Here is a 17,262-nt window from a genome sequence, read left to right on the forward strand (position 1 = left end):
TGTTTCATAAAAATATATAGTGTCATAAGTAGGTGTCACTTCATGAGACGTAGTTTCATGAGTAGATGTAGTTTCGTGAGAGGCGTAGTTTCATGAGAGGACGTAGTTTCATGAGTAGGTGACGTTTCATAAGAGACGTAGTTTCATGAGTAAATGAACTTTCGTGAGAGGCGTAGTTTTATGAGAGGACGTATTTTCATAAGTAGGTGTAAATTCATATGTAGATGCAGTTGCATGAGTAAGTGTGAATTCATGAGAAGTAGTTTCATGAGAGCAGATGTAGTTTCATATAAGACGTCGTTTCATTAGTAGATGTAAATGCATTAGACGAAGTTTCACGAGTCGGTGTGAATTCATGAGTAGACGTAGTTTCATGAGACGGAGTTTCATGTATAGATGTAGTTTCATGAGAAGATGAAGTTTCATGAGAAGACGTAGTGTCATTATCATATATCTAATGTAGACAAGACGTAGTTCAGTTTTTAATAATGCTTTTTTACATTTTTAATAGATGGGTAACTTCAACTCTGGGAAATGGAGCCGTATTAGGATGTTACCTTTATATACGTTTTAAAAGATCATCTGACGGTAATGAGAACAACTTCTCACGTCATTATTGTATCGAGCCAACAAGTTCGAGGTTAACTCGCAAAAGCGAAACCATCAGCGGATTCATATTCATCGCGATGCTAGATTAAATATAGTTTCGGTTGGAAATGTGATCGTAAATCAGCTCTCGATACGCTGTTTGCTCGAAACTGCTTATATTGCAGGGAAATTGGATACTTGTGTATTCATGTCGTGGTTGGTTTCAAATGGTTATTGGGTAGTTATTTTGGGTAGTAGACTATTTTTGCATGGTAATGAACACGTATTTGATATGTTTTAGTTATGCATCGGGTTCGTAAGGATATACATAATGCGTATTTTGATTGATTCGCGTTTTCTGAAACATTATTAGAGCCCCCCTTGGTATAAGTTAACGTTTATGGGCCGGTATAAGGTGCATACCAGTTGAAAAGAGCCACCTTGGATGAGTTATTTGATGTTTAGACATTGAAAAATTCGTGAGATCAGTGAAATCGATCTCTTATCCCAAACCATATGTCAGAAACTTCAAATTACAATCATTGTGAACTGACATCTTATTTAAAAAATATTTCAGTTCTGAATCCATCCCTGTAATATCGTTGAGAAAAATTGAACACTACACCACAGAAAAATTAAACACTACAGCACCCGATTGTTTCCTTCCGCCTATTATGTTCAGTAGTTGTATGCGTCTCGTATACCTTTAACATCAACCATATCTTCAGAAGAAATCAAGTGAAGTCAAATCGGGAGATCTGGGTGGCCATTCTGTAGAACCAATCCATCACCCGGAAAGGTATCATCAAGAAATTGTCGCACTGGTAGTACACAATGAGGAGGAGCCTCATCTAGTTGAAAAACTACCCGATTTCGCAATAGACGATCTAACTGAATGGCGTTGTTAACACTTCGAATAACACTGATTAGGTTCGCTTCCAGAAAGAATGATCATATAATATGGTTACCCGGAAATAAGGCTGTCACTAGGGCTACGTATTGCGAAAAGTGCAGCTGTAGTACCAAACTGTAGTACCAAATTCTCTACCGAACAGTATATATTATAGTCTCGGTAGTCTCATTGAGTGTGGCTTATTTTAACTGGAAAGTACTGTATAATACATCACAATACGAGTATCACCTGTAACACTATTGAAGACATATAAGAACATTGGGCTTCCACAGCCGGAGTCTTGATTAAAGACAACAAAATCCGAGTTGGTGGGTCGTGGTCGTGTAGAAACCGAAGTACCAAACGTTTCGCCCGATACGACGGCAAACATCATCAGTGGTATATGCGTTGAATATGAGGAAGAAGGTTATATCTCCGAGTCTCAGCAAGGACTGATAAAACACATGAATATTTCTTCAAGTGAACAATCAAGAGGCGGTTCTTTCCAGTCCCCCTTTCCCGAACGACACTGAAGCCAGTCCATCAAGTTAACCACCGCAGGGGGTTCGTTCTAAGCTAGGTGGACGTTTTTATCCCGATATTACATCTCGTGTTTCACATCGGTAATGATCTCATCTCGGAAAATAAACGAGTTGCTCTCGCTGCTCGTAAACCAAACAACTACGTATCAAATTGTTGTTGTTATTGTTGTGTGGGATATACTGGTGTTTTACATTTTGATTGCTATACCTTTTTACAAGGGACCTGCAGAAGGTTATGTCTGCAGACGCAGTTGTAAAGAGTGTTAAAGTGACGGAAACGACAATAAACTTTTAGTCATTGTTGTGGTTCCGCGTCATATTCCAAGGATAGCAGCAAGGTGCGGGCAATAAATTCAAAATTGCGTCAGTCAGGACATTCTCCGTGATTGTAGAAATGTAGTAAACATTTCTTGACTATATATGGTCGCTAAAAGGTCTGAAAACGGCACTTAAATTTTTAAACCAACTCCTCTTGGTGAATGTAATTTGAATTTTGTCATGTTGAGACCATTTTATTTTTATGAGAAATAGAAAAGAGTGCAGAACCTTTGAACTTTGATGGTGTGCTTTAAAAAAAATAAACAACCAGCAGGAGAAATTCTCACGTTACTTCGATATGTTATCAAGCTGAAAGTGCTTTTTTTGATAGCTTTTCTTTCAATTTGGACTACTAGGAGAGATTTAAAATCCTTAATATTTGATAGTGATACTAGATTCTTAGAAATTATATAAAAAAGGCATAATGTTGACGCTTTTTCTATGGTAGTTGATCTGGACCATTCCTGAAATAAGTCCATCCTTTAGAATCTGCAACTAACTAAAATTGATACAAACTGTTTGAGGCATTTGACGTAAATAAATACTAATTTTATTGCAGTTTAAGCAGTTTTGTTTTTCAATTTCCATGATGATATAACATACATGTATGAGATTTCCCCTTTAACGTTGGTTTTACTATTCAATTATACCTACAGCCGCTGAATAATTTCGAAAAAGTTCCGAATATTGCTTGAAAGTTGAAGAGAAATGAAACTATCTGGTAGAGATTTAATATTCTAAATCCGGGAAACTAACTGAAGTCTGAAAGAAGTAGGCTATTGCTGACAAAATGTTCCTACGAAAAGATTAGTTGGCTAAAAGGAAACACCGAGTATTGGTTACATGTATATATACAATGGTGGTTAAACTCGTTTGCATATTTGGTTTGGTAGCCAAAAGCTACTGCTATTTACAGGCAAAGCAAGGTGCAAAATATGGATCAGTTCAGTTCAATTTCAAACAGTGTCGCTCGACAGAAATATTTTTTATACAAATGGATCGGGAATTGAACATAGGTCGAGGGAATAAATGGGTAGAAAGTCAAGTTACGGCCACCTGCTTGTCCAAAAAAATACTAGAAAAAATGTATCCGGGACCATGAACTGAAAAATCTTCAACAGAATACGGGATTCATCTCAGAATAATCACGCACAGAATATTCACCGTACACTGTTCTTTCAGAGGACACACAAAATAGAGCTATAATGAATAACTTAGCTATCACCAAAGAGACAAAGTCAGCCTTTGAGTGCTCTTCACCTTGACCTACTAGTCAAACTAACTCCAGATATGGATCCGGTGACCTCAAAAACACCTAGTGAGTTTGGTTTCCTCTGCCTGTGGAGGTTTTCTTGAGTTGACCTACAAACGCTTTTGGTTTTGTCCCACTAAAGTCAAACTGACCCCTGTCTCAGATTCGGTGACCTCAAAAATGTATAGCAAGTATAGTCTTGTTTGCTTTTGGGACTTTTCCCTGACTTGACGTTCAAATGTTCTTGGCCTTGACCTGATATCGTAAATTTATTGCAGATTCGGATTTGGCAACCTCAGAAACCTACCGAAGATCTAGTCTGGGCCGTGTTCCAAAGGACTGTCCCATTTTCCAAGAACTTCGATATCTCGATGTTTCTTCTGGATTTTGTACGCATGGGCACTTTTGATAAGGACGTTGAACAAACCAAAAATGTACATAAATCCACAGGATACCAGAAACCCATAAGTTTGTACGAACTCCTTTCAATTCGTCCACTGGATCTCTTGGTCTGCACTATTGATGACCACTAACCCTCTCGCGGTAATTGGCCGCCCGAGGAGTCGATTATTCGTACGTTAAGCCCTCTCGGACCGGTATCCGACACACGGACGGACGCGCGGGCCGACTGATGCTGGGGCTACGAAGATTACCTTTGATAACGTGTAATTTCTGGAATTACTCGAATTACAGGCTTCGCGCAGATGTCGGCTCGCGATTTGAAGTGGCCTTTGTTGTGGTTAGGAATAACTTAGCGGAAGGCGGTTAGGCCGCTGTATCGCTTTTTGTGTTTACATTTCGAGTGGAATGATTGCGGTGGTGTGTGTGTGTAATCTAATTTCGGAACTTCAATTATATTCCCGTTGGTATCAAGAATTATTGAATGCAAGTTGAATGTTTCCGTTATATAATTTTTAAACATTATTTAATTCACGAAAAAGTATTAGCACAAACTATTTGTATTGAAAAATATACTCGTATATATTAGAAATGGAATTTAGTTTCAGTTAATACTGTGATAATAAAGGAAGAAAAACACAATCACACAGTCCCAATTTGCTAATTCAATTGTCACTTTACATTTGCCAAAGTATTAGCAAGTAAAATCCCGCAAAGGTAATGCAAATAAAATCCTGACGTCTTTATTTGATTACGTTTGTTTACGGTTTATATTTACAAGAGGTGAAGGCCTATAAGGAATTCGTCAAACGTATATCATAATATTCAGAGAAAAAATTTTCCTCATCTGATCTTTTTTTTATGATTTTTCATTTCGTTCTTCAAGCTGATGTTTCATTGAAAACAAATAAAAAATGAATTTTTTTATACAAAACAGTTTAAGCTCATTTGTGAGGTTATAAGCTAACTTCTCAGCAAAATTCAAGTAAATCGAGTCATTTTTAAAGCAGAGAAATATGGGGTTTGCTCGTTTTGTAATTTTGTAATTTTTTTTATAAAAAATATTATCTGTATCACACTGTATATAGCTGCATGCTCGAAGGAGTATTCCATTTCGTAGGCAAGGAAGAAGTTCCGATTTTCTTTCGGTTACGCACAGTCGACCATGACTGAATGTTTAACTAACCGTTCTAATCACTATTGTTGCAAGTGTTTGATTTGCTTTTTCGCTTAGGGGACGCAATCGATCAATACATCAACGGAATTGAACGAGAAATTATTTAGTTTTGTTCGTTCCACAAAAATTATCCGATTAATGAGGTCTTACAGTGTCATTGCCGCAACAGTCATCGATATCTTTATTCATATCTTTTGCACAGGGCCAGTCTTTCACTTTGAAATAAATTTAATAATTCATATACAAGTAGTTTTTTGGAAAAATACTCGGACTTTTTCCTGTGAAAACAATATACATACAATGAATAAGTTTCAAATTTTAGAAATTTCACTTTATTGTTGATTTTTTTGAAATCGGGACGCATGTTGAAGTCAAATTATACAAAAATTTCAAATATATTGCTCCATTCAGACTGTTTTCAAAGGAAATTGCTTCTATAACTTGATCTGATCTGCCCAGTAGTGACAGTTCTGTTGGTTTACCGTGCTATTTGAAGTACATATAGATAGATTCAACCGAAATCATCACAATATTTTTTTGTGTTGAGTTCATTCCCATCTAACAGAACCATTATTTCTTCATACAGATCTCCTAACAGGATCATTTTCGTTCAATTCTTGAAAAGCAACACTTATAAGATCGTCAACTTTTCTCTTCAATTTTTCATGTACAATTCCTTGAGATATGAATGCTAAATCATGACATTTTTGAGTGAATCGCAGTATTTTACATGTACACTTCGATCTTACGACTTCAGCATTTCATTTCCGATTGTTTCAAAATGACAGACGTAAATAACAGTTTTGAATGGAAGACAAATTTTCAATTGGGCAGTCATGTTCAACTTGATGTGTAGTTCAAAAATACACGGGTTCTAATGAAAAAATCATCCATAATGTCATATGTCGAATTGATGAGATACTATAGCAAAGAGCGCAACTCTAACAATAATAGAGTTCACACCTGACACCATTTTCAGTTATTCTGCATACACAGACAACTCATGAATCATTTACTTCAAAACGACGGCTCTTAGGCGACCCTCCCGATTTCCTAACCTTATCAAACACTCATTGTCCCTTTGACACAGTACCGCTCTGTCCCATTCAATTCTCGCAATTTCCTCTATTAATAAAAGACAGCTTGTTACATCCTCCCCTGCGCTTTTTTCAATTCGCAATCAGCTAATAACCCCTCGTGACTCACGTATGGATCCACCCCCACGCCGCTTTGATCCGCGCTGTCACTGTCAAGGGCAAATACTGCGGTGTAATCAGGCGCAATATTCAACGTCGGGGACGTCCCAAATGCGGACGGTCTCTTTGGGGTTGTTTTGTTTTGTATAAATAATTCTGGGTGTTTTTTCGGGCGTGAGTCATTTGAATAATATTAAATCTTGAACGGTGTTTATTTAGAAAAAATACTTTATTTAATGAAGAAAGATATTTTGTGTTATATGAAAACTTCTTAAATAGACAGACAGACAGACATTTAATTGATCATAAAATCACCAATTTACATCGGGTTGACAGATCATAAAACTTGAAAATACAATTGAAAAATAATATTGCAATAGTTTATCAACTTATCTCAGTTCATATTGCAGAGAGAGGAAAATTCCTGAATGTATTCGTAATCAAAAACGACTTAAGATCTGAATTGATTTTTTTGTCGTGTTTGGTAGCCATGAATGTCGCTATTAAGTTATTTTTATGCTTGTGAACATGTTTTATATAAATAAATACCTGTGAAAGTTAATAATTGCTTTGTTCTGAATACTTATCGGCAGGACTCACGATAGTCTAGTCTGAACATAGCACGGATTATTCTTTTTTGTGCCAGAAAAACTCTGTTACTGGAAGTTGCTAGCCCATAGAGTAAGATGTTGTAACTGATGGTCGAGTAGATGAGGGCATACTAGACTGCGATTAGCCCTTCTTCGTTCAGGCAGCTTTTCATAATATTTATGGAAAAGTATTGTTTATTTAGTTTATAGCAAATGCTATTAATGTATTCGTCCCAGCTAAGAGTTTCATCTAGAACTGTGTCTTAAAAATTGCATTTGGAATTGAATAGGAAACTATATTGTCTAAATGTGATATTTTGGGCGATTATGGATTCTACACAGGGTCTGTGGAATTTTAGTAGTGTTGTCTTTGAGTGGTTCATCATTAGGCGATTTTTGTGACACCATTCATCGAATTCGTAGAGGACCTTTTTTGTTTCAAATATCACTTCATCTTCGTTTATGCTAGATACGATTAAAGATGTGTCGTCTGCATGCATGAAGACTTCGCCGTAGTCAGGTAGATCATTGATGAATAATAGAAAAATCAGGGGACCGAGCACACTTCCTTGAGGTAATCCCGAATTAACCAGGTATTCGTCTGAAATTTCATTATTCACCCTCACTGTAGTCTGTAGTCATGCTGCACTTAGTTAAATCGAGGTATAGGCATTGATTTCTTTTTTTAATTGAAGAACACGTCAATTTTTGAGAAAAAATGCTTTTTGGCTTTCTACTTCTCCGTTTTTATTATTATCAAGAAATTTTCTATCCAATCAATTCCATTTAACAAACATCGGTAAGTCTTTCGGAAATTATCCGTTCCAAAAATAAGAAGTATAAGTTTTCATTACTTCCATTCTTTAAGGAGTTAGCTAGCAACTCCATAATCAGTAAGATAAATGACATTTCAATACTTTCTCCTTTCTGCAATCAATATTTCTGTGTCGCCTACAATTATTTGTTTTTTGAATAATTTAACTTCCTTTTCTTTGACTTCTAGTCATAATCAGACCTGATTCCAAATAATTTTCTGTTTCAATTCAAATGTGTTGGACATCTAATTCGTTCCACTTGGCTTGGCATGTGATCGATCATATTTACGATGGGATAATTATTTTGCAACTCATTAGCAATTTCGGGTGAAATCACCAGTCAAGCGTTACTTATTTTGAATTCTCTCAAGCGTTATACGTAGGGACGTCAAGCTTAATCAGTATCAAAGAGGAGCTTATTCGTACCATGAAGAGCTTCCTTTCAATCAATGTAACTAGGTATAATTTGGGCGAATTGAAACTGTAGATGGGTTATTAAAGACTTTGATAAATTATTTGTAAACCTTACTTACCTTACTTATGTTGGCAAATTTATATTTTTTATCATAAGTTGATTCTTCATTTCCAACAGTAAAAATTCAGTTAATTTTTGGATGAAAAGTGTGTATCATAGTTCATATAATATAACAATGTATCTCCAAATACTTGCCAGAAATATAATCAATAACTATTCAAACGCTTGATTGGCGCTACTTAATTATTACGCAACGTTCTCTCGTACTCGCAGATAAATTTTGCCAGTGCACCTGTGCAGATAATATCAAAATAAAGTGCTTTAATCGATTTTGAAATTGACTCACTCAATAGCAAACCTTCCCGGAGATCATTATCTATTCCGTAACACCAGTAAGATTTCATAGGATTACAATTTTTTTTAAACAATCTAACGGATATTAATTATAAGCTTATTAAAGCTGAGATAATATATCGCTTTATATGATAATAATTTGTTCAATTCCGCAAATAGTTAATCAATTATAGTGCGTGATCATGGTTCAGCGTTGAGTTGGCAGAGTTAATGACTCATTGATGTTAAATGTTGGTGTATACGGTGTGTGAAATATTGCAGAAACTCGTATATCTCATTTTCTTAATAGTAGGTCGTGCCCGATCGTGATTCCACTTGTGCAACTTCTTACATTTTTGTAACTTTCTTCCTACCTTGACTCTTCTGCTATCTGATTGTTTTCCTGCTACCGCTTTGCAGTGTAAAGGTTTGATAAAGTAGTACCATGTCATGTCATATCATTAGCGAGTAAACTTCTTTGTTACCATTTTACTCTCATCTAAAAAAAAGGCAATTCATACTAGTTAAAAAACGAGAGTTCATAAAATACAAAGCTATACAAATCGACAATTATAAATCAAATAAAATATTCGATAAATGAGTTGAAAATATATTGTTCAATGATCTAAAATTTCGCTAAATAGCACCCATGTTCATAACAATTTAGGTTCTACTCACCCTCTACTTCAAAGTTAAACCTGTACCGGGGGTGATTTTCACTCTGGAGATGGATCCACCCCTGTACCCCTGAGTAAAAACATCCCATGTAGACGGACCGATGTAATTTCTTTCACGTTTTTTTTTCGACAGTTATTTGTGATTTTCTTTCATTTCCATGTATTTTCAACAATTACCCAACAAAATCACCAAGAATCTCTGGCAACTGAGGCCATCGAACCTGTTCCACCTCCTAAAAGAGTTCATGAATAAAAAATGCCGATCAACATCCGCGATATCAATACAAAGTGTACCTCCATCCATTGATACTGATCCCGATGTTTATTTTATGAGCACAACTCGAAGCGAGAGCACATTTACATTTTGATAAAACTGCCAACGATGGCAGGAATGCAGTCGTCTAACAGTCCATTTTTTTGCAAGTTATGGTAATCTAATATCCGAAGAAATGAGAACAAATTGTTATCCGGTACAAGAGACTGCTTGTTCAGATTGCTGTTATTACTCTGTTTAGGAAGTTGTTTCGTTTTGTCGCTCCGTCAAATCAGTTCTAAGGAACGTGTACTAACGATACTCTTGAGTTTTTGCGGCACTACACCTCTACACAACGGTTTGACAAGTGGCAACCCCCAATTTCCTTATGCAATTCAAATCAAGAGATAAAATCAACAGATACACTTTTCTCAAGATCTTTGTTAAGATGCACACATCTTCATAGATGTGTATTTGTAGCTGATGTTCGGGTATCTGTTAAGGAAAAATGATAAAGATATCACGTGCCCCAAGAAGACTGTAATGGTCCTTTTTACCAGGAAAAGAAGTTTATCGGGCTTAAAACCTCCCGAAATCTTCAAAAGCAAACTGAACTTCTCTGAAGAGGTGAAATACCTTGGTACTATCGCCGACAGAAAGCTAATATGGAACTCTCACCTACAGAGTAGAACAAAAAGAGCATATGTGGCTCATGAGCAATGTCGGAGGACAGTGGGACGCGCATGGGGTCTTTCGCCCCGTGTGGTTACCTGGATCTACACTGCAATAATAAGACCTATGTTAACGTACGGAGCAATTGCATGGAGACCGAAAGTTTTACAAGCAACGGCCATTCAAAAATTATATCAAATACAGCGATTGGCTGGTTCAAACATCACAGGAGCCATGAGAACAACACCAACCGCGGCAATGGAATTAATCACTGGTCTGAACTCTCTGGATCTGTACGTTAAGGAGGTTGCGTTAATGGCCATGTTGCGATTGCCTGCGGCTGGTGTAAACCTCGAAGTAGGAATGGGTCAATTGAGGCTGGGCCTATGGCGAGAAGCGCTTACCTCTGCTGCAGGCAACCAGTGATGCCATTGAACCCAGGTTTGTGTTTGATAAACCCTACAAAATACAAATCAAATAGAACACAGACTCAGATGCTACAAATGCAATACGCATATATACAGACGGCTCAAAAACCAAAGATGGCTCAGGATGTGGAGTTTACTCCAGATCACTAAGCCTAAGGATTAATTGGGGAATGGGAAAAAATACCAGCGTGGTCTAGAAAGAACTGGCTGGTATCTCAATCGCCACAAAAAGAATAACTAGGAAAGGAATTTCTGGCAAAAACATAACAATCTGCACTGACAGCAGACTAGCCCTATTAGCCTTGAACAGACAACGTGTTACCTCAGGGCTAGTACTAGAGCGCCACCAAGATTTAGCCACAGCCTTGGTAGATAATAACATTATCCTGAGATGGGTTAAAGGGCACGACAGGAGTAAAGGTAATCGCATTGCCGACTCTTTAGTCAAGGAACCGGCTCGACTAAGAGTTTTAGGACCCAGTGGCACCTACGGCTTGATAACTTCGGCTACTTCGGAAGTAGCCATATGTTACACCCATGCTCAATCCTTAAAGAGATGGGATGGAATCAAAAGATGCAATCCTACCAGGATCACCCTGGGAAGCTGGCGCCGAAGAAATATCCGGCGATGACCAGGAAAAATCTACGCTTAACAGTATGATTTCTGACTGTCCACTGTCAACTAAGAAAACACCTCCATAATATTAGGCTAGTGGACACACCTCTATGCAGGATGTGTGAACAGAAAAATGAGACTGTCAGGCATGTTCTATGAGAGTTATCGTCAATAAGAGAGTGTGTATTCGGCGAATCTTGGTCTACACCTGCCGATATAAAGGAGATGTCTTCAAGTGACCTGTCCACCTTCCTGGAAACGACCTAGGAGGACAACTTCTCGGAAGGATATACAATGAGTCACATGTGGCCTAAGTGCTGTAGGCATACACTCACCCTCTCTACTCTACAGATACAGATGTGCCCCACGTTGGGCGCCATGCATTGGAACCTAAAAATTCGGAGTAGTCCTACGTTTATCACTTCATTCTGAACAATAAAGTTGATGTAGAATAGTTTGATGTACCAGTAACTGATGAAGCTACCGTGTAGCAAAATGCGTTTAAAATAAAATTTATTGTGAAAATTCTATATCATCGTGGATACAATAAATGTAATCAAGTCGATATACTTCTAGATACAAATCATTTGATTCTCCTGCACCTACCGAGCGAATTAATTCAATGCTATTACCTTTCTTGAAGCAGTATCATTCCACAGTTAGTTAAACTCTGCTGTCACAAAGATATCGCGGCTATCTTCGATTTTCGCAAAACGACTACGGACTTGGCATGCCATTAGTTCGGTCTCTATGACACCGGTCTTTTCGCGGGGTTATTTATGGACACGATGCACTATCGAAACCTTAATCTGATTGCCTGTCCTATAAATACGGCCTACCATTCGATAATAAATGATATTTGCGCGGGAATGGAGGTTGGTAATTCTGCGAATTATGGGCGGGTTCCACGGCTATTATACAATCAATACGGTGGGATTAGGCTGCCAGCATGAATGGAAATATAACTGGGGAATGGGTTATTTATATAATTTGCTTTTCGTTGTACCATTGCTATATATCGAACCTTCTTATCTCGTTTGTGGGTGTCTGTTGAAGTGATGGTCGTTCGTGGGAATCTTGAACATTTCAGAGATGTTTCTTTATGAGAAAATTTTGTCCCGATAAAAAATTCAACACACTACCAATTCATGATCAAAGTGGCCTCTCTGCTGTCTAATATTCCCGTACTATAAAGTCGCAGACTCATACATATCATTTATCACCGGCCGGAGTAATTAGGAGCATCAGTCTATTCCCAAAGGAGATACATAACTTGCGACTGGCATTATATCAATTGCGGGTAATTGAAGGAGAGAATCGTGGCTTTATGACTCGCATTTCTTGATTTAATTATCAAATCGGAATGGCGATACGAAAAAGTTAATCGTTCGTAATTGGATGTTATTTAGTTACATTGTAATGGATTCAGGCGTTTAGGGTGATAACGACTGGTTTGTCCAGATTTCCAGTAGTTCTTGTAGAACATGTGTAATGTGTTGTTTTTATGAAATTTTTGTTGACAGAAAATGAAGTGTTACATCAGTATCTTGTTAACAAATTTTCTGGTAATTAACTCATTGATAATATACGGCGAAATACTAATGGACATACCTCCGTATCTACTAAATACCTATTTATTTGTGATCTTCTGAAGCAGCTCCTGCTAGTAACGTGTCTTCTCTTTTCGATAAATAGAGATAACCTCTGGTATACTGATAGAAAGACAAAAATATAATGTGAGGTTACTGAAAAAGTAGTTTCAACTGAAAATGGAACCTTGGATGTTGAAGGTTGATTTCAATGGAATTTGAATTTAGCGAAATCAATTGAAAAATATATTTACGAAAGAATCTCAGTTCAATTGTGTGGATCATGGCTTCAGAATACGCGAATCTTGTCACAATCTTTTTATTATTCCATGAATAAATAATAGAGATTTTGGTCCGTATACTCTATAAACTTCAACAGCAATATGGCGAGGAAGATACTATTCATGAATATTCTGATTCTTTCTTTTCCACATCCAATGCTAAAAATGTCAATCAACACATCAGTATAGTTCAAGTGTTCATCATCATCAAGAAGTGCAACTTCTCTTTCAACAGTTCCCCTTTAATAATATAGTTAAGGCGCTGAATATTTTCGTTATTCAATAATCATTTCTGATTTATAGGTGAGTGGGAAAGTAGAGATTTAAATAACAGAGTGATAATTGAAAATACTTCTGAATACTGCTTACTCACATATATAAACAATCGATCGCTTGAAAAACACTTCACTAACTTCCTTCGAAAGCTTCTGATAATTCCTCTTCCATATGCTCTGTTTCCCTATCACTGTCGTCATTTAAATCAATAATGAATTTATTTCCACCATTAATATGGAAGTGTACAATCTCCATATAGTCTTTTTCAACTAAAATTACTTTTTCAAACCTTTTCTGCCAGTCTTCTTCGGTAATATTAGATACTTACTTCTCTAACTAGCTCTATTACCTTCTTATCAAATTTTGGAAAATTATTTTTACGCCTGATGCTTTGTTTCAATTTTCCTCAAATCAACTCGATGGAATTGAAAACATAAAAATAGGGGGGACGTCTCAGTATGGTGTGTCCATACTTTTCAGCAATACTCTCAAGGCCATACACTTTTTCAAATGTTTTTGACTTTAAAACTTCAAGTAGGTAGTTGTTTTTTTGGTATAGTAATCTTTAAAATACAAATTGTTATCCATCAAAAAACTTTGTATTTCATCTTTCCTCGAATATTTATTCGGTACTTTAATGAGCTGTCGCGAATGATAGGAATCGTTGTCAAGAACAATTACACTATTCGCATCCAAATTTGGGATCAATGTGGTTTCAAACCATTCTTCGAAAATATTAGCTTATGATAGTGTTCTTATGATGATCAACATTGCAGTCCTCAAGTTTTTTTCCATATAATCAAAAGAATTCGGAACCCATTCTTTAATTCCTCCGCAATGCACAATGATTAGTCGCGATCCTTCATTTGCAGGCATGTTAGGCGTACACATTCTCGAACCGTCAGTTGTAATAGTTTGTTTCCTTCGAAACCAAACTTGAGATATAGATTCTTATATACATCGAAACATACTCCCTATGTTTCAATATTCAAATGTATCCGAATATTATTCAGTGGCATCCCTTTTTCGCATTGTTCACTCTTGCTATTAGAATCCCTACACTGGAAATATTCTGCGTTATTATCAAACCCGTTATTACTATTAGTACTTGTCCAAGGACGCCACATTTTAAACAGATAACAAAAATTTTAAGCAATTATAACTGCACCAATATCGAATTTCAACACTCAAATCGCGATCAGTCAGTTCCTGAACTGAACACTGACAACACAAAGAGTATAAACGTCCTCGCATTCTATTCGTCATCGTAATATAACTTCAAATTGAGTTTCATGACTCTTCAGCCAATCATAAAACTCGGTTAGTGAAAATTATCCAATACAAACCAATTATTTAGTCCAAGTGGACTACTTGGCAGCGGCAACATTTCTTTGTATTGGTTTTTTTGGCCTTTGAGGGCGCCGACGCCTTTAACTATTCACAATACCAGTTACTTCGACTATACCAAGATACTTGTGATGCACTGTTTGGAACGTTTGGTGTAGTAATGAATATTACTGGAGTTTTTTCCCAACTCCAAACCGTTATTTCAATACCACGACACGTGTTTCGATCACCAAGTGATCATCTTCAAGAGGAAGATCAAACAGTTTGATTTTCGATTTGAAGATGATCACTTGGTGATCGAAACACGTGTCGATGTGTTAAAATAACGGTTTGGTGTTCGGAAAAAACTCCAGTAGTATTCAGTACCAAGATATTTTGGACTTATTTCTAGTCTAACCAGAATCACTTTCAACGTTTACTCTACAGATTTGTTGTGGATAAAACAGTAGGTGAGAAACTCTGCCAAGAGCTGGTGTCGAATTTGGGAAATGTATTTTCGAATTTTCACTGATAAAGAAGGATAATATTTGTTAAACATAGTGGCTCGTTAGTTCATGAAAACACCTTGGCGTTTTCAGGAGATGAGATTTTCGTCACCTCCTAAGAACGCCACTGAAAATGTGCTTGTTTTTGTTTGTTTTCTATGCCAGAAACTCCAGTTCTGCCTCTCATCATTTCTTGTTTTAGGGCCACTATCTCTGCTCATTAATTTTGTAAAAGAGCTCTGAAAACTGCATCTTCCTAATTTCCGTTCTGATTATAAGAAACAAAGCATATCTTTTCGACCATTGTACTGTCTCAGATAAAATATTACTTTCTTCTAGTGTACGCTTGAAAAAAAAATCTCGAACGGTACTTAACGCACTTCCTGAAATTAATAGCGACCATAACAAAAGACGATCTAGTTTCATGTAACAATGCCATTTTTTTCACAACATTGTTGATATCCTATTGTCCCATGCCCACATTGAGTTACGGTTCTCCATTTCCCTGGTGGCGCATAATACTCATCTGTCATTACTTGATGGGTCGTTTTACGGATAATTAGAGAGAAGAATTATCGCGACCGTGGGTGTCTCTGAAGATCACAGAGTGCTGTGATTTCGCTGCCGCCCACGATTTGAGTGCCTAATCAGAACGAGGGATAGGCTCGTTGTAGCCATTTGCGATCGGATCACGTCGATCTAACCGTTTGCGATAGGTGTTGAAAGGGTTTTCCTTTGATTTGCTTTCGATGGAATTAGAAGCATTTGGGGCTGGGCAAAATCGGATAAGATTGTTGGGTGTTGCCAGGGACTGGATTATTTTCTCACATGATAGTTTGAAGTTCGCGATAACTCCTAAAATATTGACTGGAATTGAATAGAATGCAATTATAATGTGCATGGCGACTAACGTATTCATTTGATGAGGAACAGTATCATATCCGTTTGAATAGCTTTCAAATTACCACATTATATGAAGATATAGATATACTATCGAACACTTTTTTGTAGACCTTTGAAGGAAGAACAATATGTAGTGAATTATTGAAAAGACAAACAGACAAGGAGGGGACCAAACCACCAACACAGACATAAAAACTTGGTACGCTGACTTGGATGTCACACCAATAGGTGGTTCCTGATGATGTCTAATGGGCTGAAACAGCTGTCTACCGGTTGCTCTTAAGTTGAAATCAATATAGAAATGATCAGAATAGTACTTTATCTATTCATCTTTTGACTTTCATGGAATATTTTTCCAGCATTAACCTTTCTCGATTTCAAATCATTTCTAGAAACATGTGGATTCGTTTTCCGATGGCATTCCATAATAGTTTCCCAAATTTCTGCTACCGCAGTTGTCGGATGATTGGTTAAACCACCAACACTGACATAAAAACTTGGCAAGTCGACTATATTTTTATTGACAATACATTCGACTATCATAATTTTTTTAAGTCTATTTTTGTAGGACCCTGCTGAATACCAATGAAATACTCCGGTGTTGTAGAAACTATATATATCACACTAATAATCCGCAAAAGCAACCAGTATCAAAGGCTTATACGAAAATGTATGTCCAATTAACTCGAACAATATTAAACTTTCATTCCGTTACCGATTTCATAAATCATTTCGGTTACCGGTCGCAATTTTCCATCCATCTTTTGGAACTTCAGTGATGTAATATTCTCTTCTGGTGGTTCTCGTCTTCTGTTTCAGAAAGTTGCCGTGTCCCTCAGATTTCCTGTAAGAAAAATGTTTTTTAGTTTCCAAATTTCTATTTCTTAACAACTAGTATTAGTTATCGGTGACAGATCGCAACGAATTGAAAAAGAAATAATATTTGGAGAGATATCTTTTTGGAAAAAATATTTTTTCCTGCTACTCCATCAGTATACGAACAGGGAGTAACTTGTCACAATGACAGTTCGTGAAGAAGCATATATACAGCTAGTTAATTCAACGATGGCTACTGAAATTTCGTTTAATCAAACAGAAAAAGATTACTTTCTGGTAAGACAGTCGAGTCCAATAATATATTCGTGGTCCTTCCTGACC

General features: G+C 36.8%; 1 protein-coding gene and 1 long non-coding RNA gene across 6 annotated transcripts in view; one reads left to right on the plus strand and one right to left on the minus strand.

Moving 5' to 3' along the window:
* LOC111510052 (uncharacterized) overlaps window positions 1-17,262 on the plus strand; it is a 344,477-nt gene that overhangs the window by 83,482 nt on the left and 243,733 nt on the right. The window lies entirely within an intron of this gene.
* Window positions 16,607-17,262, minus strand: part of LOC141482384 (uncharacterized) — a 223,051-nt gene continuing 222,395 nt past the window's right edge. For both annotated transcript variants that reach the window (XR_012465495.1, XR_012465496.1), the window contains exon 5: window positions 16,607-16,948. This is a non-coding gene — a long non-coding RNA (uncharacterized lncRNA). The remainder of the gene's footprint in view (window positions 16,949-17,262) is intronic.

The sequence above is a fragment of the Leptinotarsa decemlineata genome, unplaced genomic scaffold (genome assembly GCF_025532065.1).
Source record: "Leptinotarsa decemlineata unplaced genomic scaffold, Ldec_3_MD MMD2_tig00001064_RagTag_RagTag, whole genome shotgun sequence".
NCBI classification, from domain to species: Eukaryota; Metazoa; Arthropoda; class Insecta; order Coleoptera; family Chrysomelidae; genus Leptinotarsa; species Leptinotarsa decemlineata.